Source organism: Drosophila biarmipes, unplaced genomic scaffold (genome assembly GCF_025231255.1).
Source record: "Drosophila biarmipes strain raj3 unplaced genomic scaffold, RU_DBia_V1.1 ptg000019l, whole genome shotgun sequence".
Taxonomy (NCBI): domain Eukaryota; kingdom Metazoa; phylum Arthropoda; class Insecta; order Diptera; family Drosophilidae; genus Drosophila; species Drosophila biarmipes.
In genome coordinates, this window is record NW_026114537.1 from 4,571,690 (window position 1) to 4,586,644 (window position 14,955).

Sequence of the window (14,955 nt, forward strand, 5' to 3'; positions counted from 1 at the left end):
TGCAGCCTAGTGACGTCAACCTTTCATTGCGTGATGGGGCGTATGTATTTCGCTCGGCATAGCTGCATGCGTATCTTGGCTGCGACAAGATAGTGGTCCGAGTCTATGTTGACTTAACGAAACGTACGCGCGTCATTCACGCTTGAGGCATGCCTTTCGTCTATCACAACGTGATCAATCTGGTTGCGCGTTTTTTGATCAGGGGACAGCCATGTGGCCTTGTGGATGTCGAGGTGCCGAAATCTGGTGCTACTCACTACCATGTTTCGCGCCGCGGCGAAGTCAATCAGCCTGAGACCGTTGCTCGAGGTGGTCTCATGGAGACTGAATCGACCGACGGTGGGGTCAAAGATGCGTTCGCGACCGACCTTTGCCTTTCATCTCATTTCCTGGATGGCGGTAATTTCAGCCATTAATTTTTCGAGGGCATCCGCCAGTTGGATAGAGGCACCTTCCCAATTAAGGGTTCGGACATTCCAGGTGCATGTCCTTAAATCGTAGACCTTTTTCGTTTTGCGGTGGTCGTCATCATAAGGGGGGATCTTTTCCGAGGCTTTCGCTTTGGTCTTCACTGGGCTTCTTTTTTTACGAGGCGGGTTCCAAACCCTGCGCTCAACCGCTTAACGTCCGGATGACTCGCTGCACACATTAGCTCACTATCTAGCGGATGCTAAGATAGCTACCCAGGAGGTGCCACGAGGAGGCTGTGTGTCGACTTGCAATCCTTCGAAAACAGAGATCGCACTGGTGCCCACCAAGTTGGCCGAGATCAGAAAACTTTACTCTGTACGAATGAAAGCCATCCCATCACATATGCACAGCATTATAGCAGCTAAAGTTACCACCGATAAAAGTAATGTATTTCTTACTTGCTCCTACATACCCCCTGGCTCTGATTATTTCTGCCGTTTCTTTAGCTGTTGGTGACGCCGATCAACTTATTGTCCTGGGTGATTTTAACTTACCTCATCTTTCATGGCTTCCTGACTCAGACTATAATATTTTATTTCCTGAAAATCAACATGAATTTATAGATGGGTTAACTAATTTGTCACTTGGACAAATTAATTCCATAAAAAATTCTAGAGAATGGATCCTTGACCTAATTTTTGCTAGTGATGTGCCTGTGGCAACCCTTTCCAAATGCGATCCTGTGTCCACACCGGAAGATTCGTACCATCTTATGAATTTTGAAACTACGAATCAATCTGCCTCACGAAGCGTAAGGTGTTTTAGGGAAACTGACTATACTGGATTGAATTCCCACTTTAACCGCCTAAACTGGTCGACCTTAAACTCATTCACTGATCTTGATAGTGCACTTCTTTGGTTTAATGAATCGATTTACTCTGCCTTAGGTTCCTTTGTCCCTGAAGTTACCGTTGGAAACTCATTAAAGCCTCCTTGGTTCTCCAGGCATTTGTCCTACATTAAAAACACAAAATCGCGTCTTTTAAAAGATATAAAAAATCCTTGTACGCCACAGATTTTTCCTAATATGTTATTGCTCAATCTAATTTCGTAATATCCAATAATCAATGTTATTTTGAGTATATTGCTGAATGTAGACAAAATATCAGATCTGATCTGTAAATTCTTAAAGAAAATCTAATGTATTTCCGCCATGTCTCCATTTGGGTAATCTTTTAGAATCTTTCGATATTAACATTTCTAAACTCTTTACTACTTTCTTTCAATCAACATACTCATCTTTCACCTATTTCTCATCGACTAGTTATCCATACGCTTTGCCCCACATAAATAATATTCACATCCCATCTTTTAAAATCAGTGACGTTCTAAATGGCATGTTGACTATTGACGAGTCTTTCTCTGCAGGTCCGGATAAAATTCCGAGTTGCATAATCAAACAGTGTGCTGCATCTCTTTACCGCCCAATCACGTTTCTATTTAACCTCTCATTGCAACTGTCATTCTTTCCAAGTGTTTGGAAGACATCTTTTTTAATCCCTCTTCATAAGAAAGGTTCTAAAACTAATGTCGGTAACTACCAAGGTATTGCCAAGCTGTCTGCGATCCTGAAGCTTTTCGAACGTCTAGTAATCTATCAGATTCAGCATATGTGTAGTTCAATTATTTCAACCTCGCAACACGGATTTGTTAAAAAACGTTCTACTTCTACGAATCTTCTTGAATTTTCGCGTCTAATTCATTGTAATTTTCTCCAGAAGAAACAAACAGATGTCATATTCACCGATTTCAGCAAGGCCTTCGATTCGGTTAACCACTCTTTACTTATGTATAAACTATCTCTCATTGGACTTCCTCCCTACTTACTTGATTGGATTTCGTCATACTTGTCAACGTGTATTGTTCAAAAACGAAGTATCTTCTCTGGTAAATGTTACTTCAGGCGTACCACAAGGTCGTCACCTGGGACCATTTCTATTCATTTTGTTTGTCGCCCAATTATGGAGTACTGTTCTGAGGTATGGAATCCACAATATGTATACCAACAGAACTTAATAAAATCGGTTCTTATTATTTGCTTTACGCAACCTTAATTGGGATCCTGATTGGCATTTGCCACCTTATTTGTCCAGGCTAAAAGTGATTGACATAAACACCTTAAAACACCGCAGATTTTGTAACGGCGTAAGATTTATACACAAACTGCTGACCGGTGCGGTAGTTTCTCCTACTCTGTTGAGAAACATTAATATTGCAGTCCCGTCAAGATACACTCGTGCCTTCCGTCCTATCCGTCTACCAATTGTGAGATCTTATTTTTACCTTCATGAACCATTCCGTGATTTATGTACTAATTATAATTTAGCCTATCAATGTATATCTTTTGAGTCTTCCATTGATTTTATATCTTCTCAAATTTACTGTTACCTTGATTCCCTAAATGTATAAATGTATTAATTGTTAAGTTGTTAAGTTAGCTGTCCATAGTTAACTATAAGCCAAAGAAATAAAAATATCAGCGTCTTTTTAGTAAATTTATTGGCAACTATATGATACAGTCGTTCGATTTTGATAAAATTAATTTCTAAATTCAAAACCAAATAAAAAATGTTATTTCCAAGCGTAGGAGGTTATATGTTAAAAAACACCGGAGATATAATTTTTCCATATTATTTTACCACTAATTTTCCGATTGTTTGAGATCATTGAATTTTCGCTTCAATGCAAACTTAGCTTTGGTTAACTGAGACAAAATATTCATCGTAGTATACTTTACAAGCTTTTTAGGGAAAGAATTTAAATTTTTTCGAAATTCATGTAGTCACTTCTCAGTTACTAAACAAATAGTATTTAGGAAACGCCATTATCTGTAATAGTTATATACCATTTCCCAATAAAAAAGATTTAATATATTTTTTTCATTATATTTAAAAAAGTGCATTTATTGTTTTGTTCTTAAAATCTCACATTTTTAATGATTACTGGCTTATTTTTAAATATAAATTGTCATTAGTTTTTTTTAGTCCGGCATGTAGAGAATGTGTTCCTCCAACTCGAGAGCAAAAGATTCTCCAACCTCTTTTGTTTTGCGCTCCGCCTTGAGGATCGGGAATCTTACATTTTCAGGCATCCTTGTCTTCGATATCAGCGCATTTTTATTAAATTTATTGATTACAATGTTCATCTGATTTTTATGGATCATGATGGTGATTGAGCTTTTTGGACGTGCTAAGGCTGTTATCCATTATTACCTTGATGGTTTAGAATTGGTCTTGGATGGTAATTACTTGAACAGCGATGTACTATTTCTGTATTGTAGCTGTACTATAGCTATACTGTAACTGTACTGTATCTGTACTGTATCTATACTGTATCCATATTGTATCAATACTGTTTCTATACTGTATATGTTTATTTCTCAACTTTTACGAGCTGTTCTAGTCTATCGGTAAGAAAAATCAACGTTCTTGATTACTAGATGACGATCGATGTGAAGTAAATACATAGACTGTGAATTTCAACGCGTGCGGTTCCACTTTTTATACCATACAGAGCTCACACGTACACGTACCAACACATTGATTTTCAACCCTCCAAATGTAAATTAACTAACCAAAAATACCTCTTATGACTCCACATCTTCTACTAAAGAAAGTAGAAAAGCGAGACACAGGTGTCCACAGGTTTAGGTATCAAAGTCTTGAACTCTATCCTAATTGTATTGTATTCTAGGTGGCTAAAGATTTCCAAAGCTATGGAAATAATGTATATAATTATACCCTTACTCACAAATTCTTGGTGTTTCTGGGAGAGGATTTCAAATACACCTCTAAAGTGAGGGATACGTTTCCTAGCAATGTGGTCTATTTGGTAGCAGAGAAAGTTTTTTCACTTATTAACTCCTTTCCCCTTTTTTAGTGCTTAAAATATAATCCTTCTCCTACAGCAACACCTTCAATTTTCCTGTTGCGACGTATCTTCTCCTCCATATCTTCTTTAGCCATTCTTGCATTGTTACTTGTCTTTGCAATTGCTTAGCTACCAAGGGCGCTGAGGGCCGTCAAGATGGGCACAATTGGTAGAAAACCTCCAATTTTGGGTACATTAATTACAAGAGGTATATTAAAATTTTTCTTAGAACCTTTTGATTGATCAATTGATTTACGTGCTACTTTAACTGCACCCAAAATGTCTAATGGTTTTTGTTTTTTTTAATATCTTAGTAGCAGCATTATTAACAGTCGAAACGTTTGTTTTCTTCATTGTATTCTTCTTTATCGTTTTCTTCCCCTTCTTTTCCGTCTTATTCAATCCCATCCCAAATTTTTTCTTCGCTTTTATTCTATTTGTAACAAAGTATGCTGCTGCCTTTTCAACAAGAGTGCTATCTGATGCCTTGACACGCGACCAGGATTTTTCAATCAATATGGAGTCGTCTCTATGTCGTTCACTCAATGCCTTGTTTGTAGAATATGCAATACGTGCTCTTTGCATGCTTCATCCAATGGGTTTATTCCTTGATCACCGCGTTCGAAACGTTTATGTAATTTTGAACACAAAATTATATCCCGGAATATGGGTTTCAAACGGTAATGTATTGATAAGCTTATCGACAAGACCACCACCGTATTTACAATTAAAAATACGACTGAAGCGATTATAAAAACGATTCCCCACTTCATTGATTTTTAATTATCAAAGATCTCTCATTGAATGAAGTACATTAGATTGAAAGATGCGTTTAATAAGCCAAAAACAAAAAATTGTAGTTAGAAATATTAACGATAAAAACGAGAAAAATATTCCGCCACGACATAGTGTCCTCTTACCAAATACAATAAGAGCTCTAATTGTCGGGCCTTCCAATTGTGGTAAAACTAATATTATGCTTAATAGAAAATCCCAATGGACTAAAATTCGAAAATGTTTATTTATTTTCAAAAAGTTTATATCAACATAAATTTGAGTTCTTGGAGAAATTAATCAAACCGATAAAAGAAATGGGATATCATACATTCTCCCATAATGACGGTGTACTAGACCCCAGTGAAGCCAAAAATAGTTCCATTGAAATATTCGATGACGTAGCTTGTGAAAAACAGGATAATATAAGATCATATTTTTTTATGGGTCGATATAAAAATATCGACTCTTTTTATTTAAGTTAAACATATAGTCATATACCGACACATTTGATTCGTGACAATGCCAACTTTATTATAATGTTTAAGCAAGAAGATTTAAATATATATCGGGATCATATTAACACTGTTATGAATTATGAAACATTTGTAAGAATTTGTCAAAAGTGTTGGGAGGATAAGCACGGATTTCTGTTGATTAGCAAGGATCATGAAATGGATAATGGAAAATACAGAAAAGAATTTGATCAATTTATTATGGTTTAAGGAATGATATCAATAAAAGCTGGGTTAGATACCAACAGACCCCCAGTTTATCAATAGATTTCAATAGTTCCATTATATATACAAACTTTTTTTTACCTATCACATTGAATGGGCAATATGAATGCGCTCTATTTGACTTTAATATGTATAACTCGATTCCGAATATTGACGAAAAAAATAATTTATTTCACATCGGTGACAATGTTATTCCGATTCCTACTGGATCATACAAATTGAATGACATCACCGATTTCATTTAAAATAAACTAAAAGACTACAACTTTGAAAAAACATTTAAAATCCAAAGTAATAATAATACACTTCAAGTTAAAATGAGGACCTTTCGAGATCCAGTTTACTTTAGTAAGGAACGGTCGGTTGGACAACTGTTTGGCTTCCATCAAAAAGTACTAGAACCGCATCCTACAAAAACCTATCGATCAGATCAGACTGTGAACATATTAAAAATTAATACAACTCGTTTGGAATGTAATATAATCAGCGGTTCATGTTGATAATACACCATATCATACGTTACATGAATTTGACATTAATGTTCCTAGGTATAAAATGACAGTGACACCACATAACCTAATTTATTTACCAATCAACTGTGATTAAAAAAGCACACTATCTATACGCATTGTTGACCAAAACGGTAATTTAGTGAATTTACGTGGTAAAAACGTTTCGATTCGCATGCAAACTAAATTATTGCTTAGTGAATTTAAAAAAAAAATTGTTCCATTATAAATACAAACTTTTTCCACCTATCGAATTGAATGGGCAATATGAATGCGCTCTTATTGACTTTAATAAATATTGACGAAAAAATAATTTATTTCACATCGGTGACAATGTTATTACGATTCCTGCTGGATCGTACAAATTGAATGACATCACCGATTTCATTTACAATAAAGTAAAAGACTATAAATTTGAAAAAACATTTAAAATCCAATGTAATAATAATACATTTCAAATTGAAATAACTAACTTACGAGAGCCAGTTTAGTTTAATAAGGAACGGTCGTTTGGACAACTGGTTGTCTTCAATGAAAAAGTACTAAAACCGCATCCTACAAAAACCTATTGATCAGATCAGACTGTGAACATATTAAAAATTAATACAATTCGTTTGGAATGCACTATTGTCAGCGGTTCATATGTTGATTATAAACCGAATCATACGTTACATGCGTTTGGCATTAATGTTCCACCTGGGTGTAAAATGACAGTGACACCACTTAATCTAATTTTTTTACCAATCAACTGTGATGAAATAAGCACACTATCTATACGCATTGTTGACCAAAACGGTGATTTGGTGAATTTACGTGGTGAAAAAGTTTCGATTAGCATGCACATTCGGCTGAAAGAATGATTATTTATAATGAAAGACGTAGCCTTAGTCCTCAGCCAAGCATTACTAATTGTAAAGCTATCGAAAGAGGACCAACAGTAAAAAGAAGCTAACTCACTTTGAAAAATAAATTATTTTTAAAGTCGTTAGGATTGAAGCTTTGAGTATAATAGAAAAAGTGAAATGGAAAACAATGAACGAAATTTTAAATGTTCGAGAAAAGGTGTGCTCAGATGAGAGTATTTCGAAGAAAGAGTTTCATACTTATTCATCGTATAATCAAAAATGTAAGCCAAACGATGAAATTCGAATTACTATCCAAAACAAAGACTTGTACGTGCTTCCTCACGAAAGTTAACTTAGTTTTCAAGGAATTATTAGAAAATGTTTAACGAATGGACCTACAAATGATGTTACCACTTTTTTTAAAAATAATTGTATGACCTACTTTTTGTATGAAATTAATTACGAAATAAATGGATGTGAGATAGATTGAACACGATTTGTTGGCTGACTACCACCCTAAAAATTGTATATATTTCGAAATTTCTTCGGGACCCCACTTCATTTTTTCTGTACCATTAAAAAATTGTTGGGATTTACTGAGGTTTGTTAAGGATTGTTAAATTGTAAACACGAACTAGTGTTGATGCTAACTAGGAATCTTGGCGATGTGTTTGAAAAAACCAGAAATGAAAAAACTTTTAAACTGGATATGATGAATATATCGTGGGAAATCCCCTACGTAACTCCGAGTAATTTTGCAAAAATTAAGATGTACGATTTTATTAAAAGTGGTGTAAACCTACCAATCGCATTCCGGAGTTGGGATTCATATGTTAACCCGAAGTTGGGGCATGGCAGCCAACACAGCTGGAATGTGAACACGGCTAACCGCGAAAAACCACGATTTTCCATACTTTTCCAACTTGTTACAAATAATTTATCAAACTTGAAAGTTTACTTGAATTCTGAGCCATATCCAAATGATAATCTGAAAGTAGATTACTGTGGTTGATGTTTCATTTCAAAACGAATCAGTGAAAACTGGTCCTATTGATGTGAGAATTTCAATAAAACTCAGGACACCAAGTCATGAAAATACCCAAGCATATTGTCTACTTATACATTATCGTTTAGTTGAATATAACCCATTAAACGGACTAGTTCAACGAGTTTTTTAAAGTTAAGAAAATGAAGAAAGAAACGGTTTTGGTTGATGTTCAAAATTTCTTTGATAATAATAATAAATTTATTCTTAAGGAAATTGGAATTGTATTCGAAAAAGTTCCTAGCTTGAATACTAGTTTGTAATAGAACACCCTTATGATTTTACTTTGCTTAATACAAAATCTAGAAAAACTGCAATTTGGTAAACCAATAAACATCACAACATTTTTGAAACGATGGAGAAAATAGTTTATAAACATAATTTTAAAGTTTAGGCTAGATGTGTAAGGAGCTACAAGAAAACAAGATTGGAAAAATTAAATTTCATGAGGAAATCTACCAATTTATCGAGCAATTTAAAGGACAGATAATCGGTCAGCACATTCAATACCTTCTCAAAACAATGAGATGATCTGAAAACTATAAACTATGGTGAACACTTTACGTTTTGTGCATTTATTGCATTTATAAGCGTGCTCCTTAGACTTGTGCGTGTGTCCCTTTTAATGCGGTCAGTTAATAGACAAGGGCCTACGTTCGGGACTGTGAGTCTGGCTGATATCTTTATGACCCTTTGTGGAAAGGACAGAATCTTTGACAATTTACCAGTAAAACGTTCTGGGGCGGAAACGAAAATATGGGTTCCAAAATATTTCTGACATCTGAGAATTATTAACATGTGAGATTTACTTTATTGGGGTTCTTTTGATTTCTAAACTTATCTTGTCATAGTAAACATTATTCCCAAACACTATCGGTCATGTTTCTCTGAGATAACAACCTTTGGATACTTTGGGTGTGCGACCTTTCTCCAGTGCATAGCAACACCTGGGATAATTAGGTAAAAGGGTACGTGATAACGACCTTCGGATATTATAAGTGTGCGACCTTTTCACGTGACTATAAATTGCTTATAATGAGGAGGAGGATACATGATCAATATTGTCACTATACTCTTTATGGACATGATTGTGACATTTTTATGACCTCGAAACCCATTACAATCAGTTGATTTATAAATTATGGTAATTGTGCCAGAATTAGTTCTGAATTTCATAGGCAAATAAGAGGGGGCAGGGAGACGGGGGCCATTAATATGCTAGTTGTGCCAAAATTCGCGCTTCCTATCTACTGGTATATGAATTAAATCCGCGTATGTTTCATAAATGAGGACTTATTTGGTATACTTGTAAAAAAAGAAATCATGGCTTGTGTAATCCATAATTTCGGATTTGGTTGTAGCTACCAGCAATAATAAGTACATTATTGAATTCATTATCAATTTGTTTAAAATTTAATATTATCTTTATGAATCGGTCGGTTTCTGTTATTAATAATAACTTTATTAGGATGATTTTCCTTAACTACCTGTTTTTATACCCTTGCAGAGGGTATAATGATTTCAGTCAGAAGTTTGCAGCGGAGTGAAGAAGACGTTTCCGACCCCATACAGTAAATATATTCTTAATCAGCGTCACTAGAGTCGATCTAGCCATGTCCGTCAAACAAATTTTTTTTAAAAATTATATCTTCGGTGTTTTTTAACATATAACCTTATAAGCTTGCAAAAAAAATTTTAATTTTGTTCTAAATTTCAAATTAAATTTTATCAAAATCGGACGACTATATCATATAGCTGTCATAGGAACAATCGGAAAATTAGTAGGTTTTTTAACATATAACCTTATAAGCTTGAAAATAACATTCTTTAATTAGTTCTTAATTTCGAATTAAAAATCTGACGACTATAACATATAGCTGTCATAGGAACGATCGGATAATTGGTGGGAAATAATGTGAAACAAATTATAGCTTTGGTGCTTTTTGACTTATTATCTTATAATATTGGGAATATACATTTTTATATTTTTAGGTATTTCGAATTCAATTTAATAAAACTTATTGATTATTTTTTATAACTGCAAGGGTATACAAACTTCTGCTTTCCGAAGTTAACTTCCTTTCTTGTTTTTAATTAGTTCTTAATTTCGAATTAAATTTTATTAAACTCGGACGACTATATCATATAGATGTCATAGGAACGATAGGATAATTGGTGGGAAATAATGTGAAACAAATTATAGCTTTGGGGCTTTTTGACATATTATCTTATAATATTGGGAATATACATTTTTATATTTTTAGGAATTTCGAATTCAAATTAATAAAACTTATTGATTATTTTTTATAACTGCAAGGGTATACAAACTTCGGCTTTCCAAAGTTAACTTCCTTTCGTGTTCTTAATTTCGAATTAAATTTAATTAAACTCGGACGACTATATCATATAGATATCATAGGAAAGATAGGATAATTGGTGGGAAATAATGGGCTTTTTATAGATGACTTCTATGCAATGTAAAAAAAAAACCAGGATCACCAGTATGTTCACTTCAGCTCCCTGGGTTGCACACCTATAGCGCCACCTAGTGCCACCTAGCTCGTTCTTGCATCACCTTGCGCCATTAAATCTTTAGCACAAACTAACGTCGCCCTAGCCGTTTGGTGGCGTATAAGTGAAAACACCTGAACGCTGCATGTCGTGTGCATTCTCAATTGACTTTGCAAAATATTGATTATATTTGGCTCTAAGTTTTAAATAGATCGTCAGATTTCTATTAATTTTGGCTGGTAGACGGCTATGATCTCAACGCTGTCTTTGCGTTCTGCTTTGTTGGTACGGTGCTTGTGTTGATGTGTAGAAATGTAAAGTATTGACGAGACCAATTCATTTTAATTAACATTATTTTAGTATAAAAACTGTGGACGGTTCTTTTTGGAAGGTTTGTGGGCGTTAGATTGGACGTGGCATATTCGCGTTTCGTTCAAAGCTAAGGACTCGCAATCTAATATTCCAACCCTCTTCGATAGATTCAGAGTTATCAGCGTTCATATGGACGATTTTTATACCCTTGCAGAGGGTATAATGATTTCAGTCAGAAGTTTGCAACGCAGTGAATGAGACGTTTCCGACCCCATAAAGCTTATATATTCTTGATCAGCGTCAGTAGACGAGTCGATCTAGCCATGTCCGTCTGTCTGTCCGTTTCTACGCAAACTAGTCCCTCAGTTTAAAAGCTATCGGACTGAAACTTTCCCAAAAGTCTTCTTTCTATTGCAGGTATAATATAAGTCGGAACCAGTCTGATCGGTCAACTATATCTTATAGATTCCATAGAAACTACCGGGGAAAAAAATTAAAAAAAAATTATATCTTCGTTGTTTTTATAACCTTCTTTTATAATCCTCTAAGCTTGGAAATAACATTTTTTAACTAGTTCTGAATTCAGAATTAAATTTTTTTGAAATCGGACGGCTATATCATATAGCTATGATATCATATGAACGATCGGAAATTTAGTGTATATATCTTTGATCAGTATCACAAGACGAGTCGATCTAGCCATGACCTTCTGTCCGTCTGTCCGTCCGTCTGTCCGTCCGTTCTACGCAAACTTGTCTCTCAGTTTTAAAGCTATCAGGCTGAAACTTTCCCAAAAATCTTCTTTCTATAGCAGGTAGTATATAAGTCGGAACCAGCCGGATCGGACAACTATATCTTATAGCTCTCATAGGAACTATCTGGGAAAAAAATTTAAAAAAAAGTATATCCTTCGTGTTTCTTAACATTTTTTCTTTTTAAGCTTGGATATAACATTTTTAAATTAGTTCTAAATTTCGAATTAAATTTTATCAAAATCGGACGACTATATCATATAGCTCCCATAGGAACAATCGAAAAATTAGTGGTAAAATAAAATTGAAAAATTATATCTTCGGTGTTTTTTAACTTACAACCTCCTACGCTTGAAAATAAAATGTTGTATTTGGTTTTGAATTTCGAATTAAATTTGATCAAAATTGGACGACTATATCATATAGCTGCCATAGGAACGATAGGAAATTAATAGGAAAACATGAAATAAAAATTATATCTTTCGTATTTTTTAACATATATCCTTATGAGCTTGAAATAAAATAACATTTTTTAATTAGTTCTGAATTTCGAAATAAATTTTATTAAAATCGGACGACTATGTCATAGGAACGATCGGATAATTGGTGGGAAGTAATGTGAAACAAATTATAGCTTTGGGACTTTTTGACATATTATCTTAAAATATTGGGAATATACATTTTTATATTTTTAAGAATTTCGAATTCTATTTAATAAAATTATAGCTTTTTTTAAACTACAAGGGTATGCAAACTTCGGCTTGCCGAAGTTAACTTCCTTTCTTGTTATATCTAGAGTTAAGCTTATTTCTTTCCCTGTGTTTCTTTTCGTAAATTACTTCTCGTACATGATAGTCCTTTTCTTTTCTGTCTTTATTATGAAAATGTAACATTTTATCCTGTGCTTGCTTTAACAATTGGGGAATTTTATCGTGTTTGATGTTATCAAATAATATATCATACTGTCGTTGATTGGGTACAGAGTGAATTGATAAGTTGTATTTCTGTGCTGCTCAAATTACTATTTTGAAATAATCAACTAAGTTAAGTTCATCTTTAATGCAGCGTGCAATTTCTGTTAAAGTAGAATGTGCCCTTTCAATTTGTCCGGTGGAAGTACTATGTCGAGGAAACTCTCTGAAACTCTCTGAAACTTTGTTTTCTTTATTTAATTTTTTTGGGATTTCTTTTACGACTAAAAATTTTGAATATGAATCTATACAAGTGATGAAAATAAGATTTTGGGCGTAATAAATGTCAATATGCAAACTTTCACCTTCTCTATCCGGAATAGGTGCTTGACCGATATGAATTTGCACTGGATGTCTGTTATATTTGTTCTGATTGCAGATTGTGCAATTCTTAGCAAACTCCTTTACTTTTTGATATAAGTTAGGCCAATAATATATCCGGTTAATTTGTTTATAATTTTCATCAAGCCCTCTGTGTGTTCGACAATGCGTTTCTGTTATTATAAGCGATCTGTCTTCAGCGTTTTCTACGTCTTGGACAGGTATTCTAGTAAATAAAAATGTATTTATAAAATTATCCTTAAGTGGTTTTTGAATTATATAAAGGTCTTCTAAGCTACAATGAATTCCAATTTTTATATTAGGTGGAATGTATTCCTTTAAGAGAGTTATTAAATTTTCCGGAGTGTCATACTCTATTATATGTCTAGTATTTCCGAACATGTTAATCGACTCATGTATTATATACCTCCCCGTTGCTATTAGCAATTGTTGCTTAAACTGGTCTAAAGGTCTTCGGGTTTCTTATATAACAATTTCAAAACTACTCTCTGCTGAATGCTGAGTGTTTTGATATATATAACCTTCTAAGCTTGGAAATAACATGTTTTACATTTTTAGGAAATTCGAATTCAATTTAATAAAAATCAGACTACTCTAACATATAGATGTCAAAAATGGTCTAAAAAAAAAGACAAAATCATTTTTTTTTTTAATACCACTGAAATTAGCAACAATCCCTAAAAATTTGACATGGTGTATCTTACAAGGTGAGTACCAAAAAAAAAATTAATTAAAAAAAAAAAAATATTTTTTATTGTTAATTCTTATTCACTATTTTAGACAATTGTTATTAGTACCGAACTTAATTTTCACTGCTCGCGATATTCAAGTTGTCGACCGATCAATTCGGATTCAAAAACGGACTGCCTGACTTTGGTTCAATAATCCGTAATCAAACCTCGGCTTAAGAGATTTTTCTCAAAAATCTGATTAAGAGAATCATCCAAGAGAGTCGAAAAATAGGATGCTGAAATTTTTCAATTAAATTTGAAATTTTGCAGAATTGAAATTCTGCCGGAAATCGATGTTTACGTTAGCGGACTTGGGGCTCTGGTGTTTACAATATCGGCTTGGTTGTTTACAGAATCTGTTTGAAGCGGAGAGTGTGAAACTGATCTGGGTGGGAATCGATTGAAGGCTTTGTTTAGGAATGGAAAAAAGCTCTTGGCTCAAAATTGTTTATAAATTGGGCAAGGACCAATTTCAACGATCAATAATTATTTAATATATATAATAATAAGATCTTGGTGCAAAGCGATTTTAAATTCAGATATATCCAATAGATCTGTAATAATAACAGGTTATTGTTCATGTTTATAAATTTCCTGTATGTCACCATTGTTTAGAGTTCATTAGAATTGTATTGAAAATATCTATTTTTGCTAATGCAATTGTGTCCATTAATTTCATAAGATCGTAAGTCAGTAAACGAAGGCGGTATTTTCTGAGTGGAATTTCTTGATCCCCACGCAAGTTTTTTTTTATGAAGATAATGGGCACCTTGGGAGGCGTGTCGCGGACACCACCCTAATTGCTGGCGAGCGAGAGCCGGAACTTTCGATATTAATTGCGTGCGGCACCCTTCCTAATCTAACATCTCGTCTGAAAAATGAAATTCGGATATTTACAATTTTCAATTCCCAACCATAATTGTTATAATCCATACTCTTTTATATCAATTAAATTCTTATATACAGTTCCGCATAAGAAACTTAAATTCTACGAATTTCGGGAAGGTATATGGATTACATGATTAATGTTTAAAACAAAAACCTCTGATTACAAAAAAAAATACTTCTTAGCGAGGTAAAAA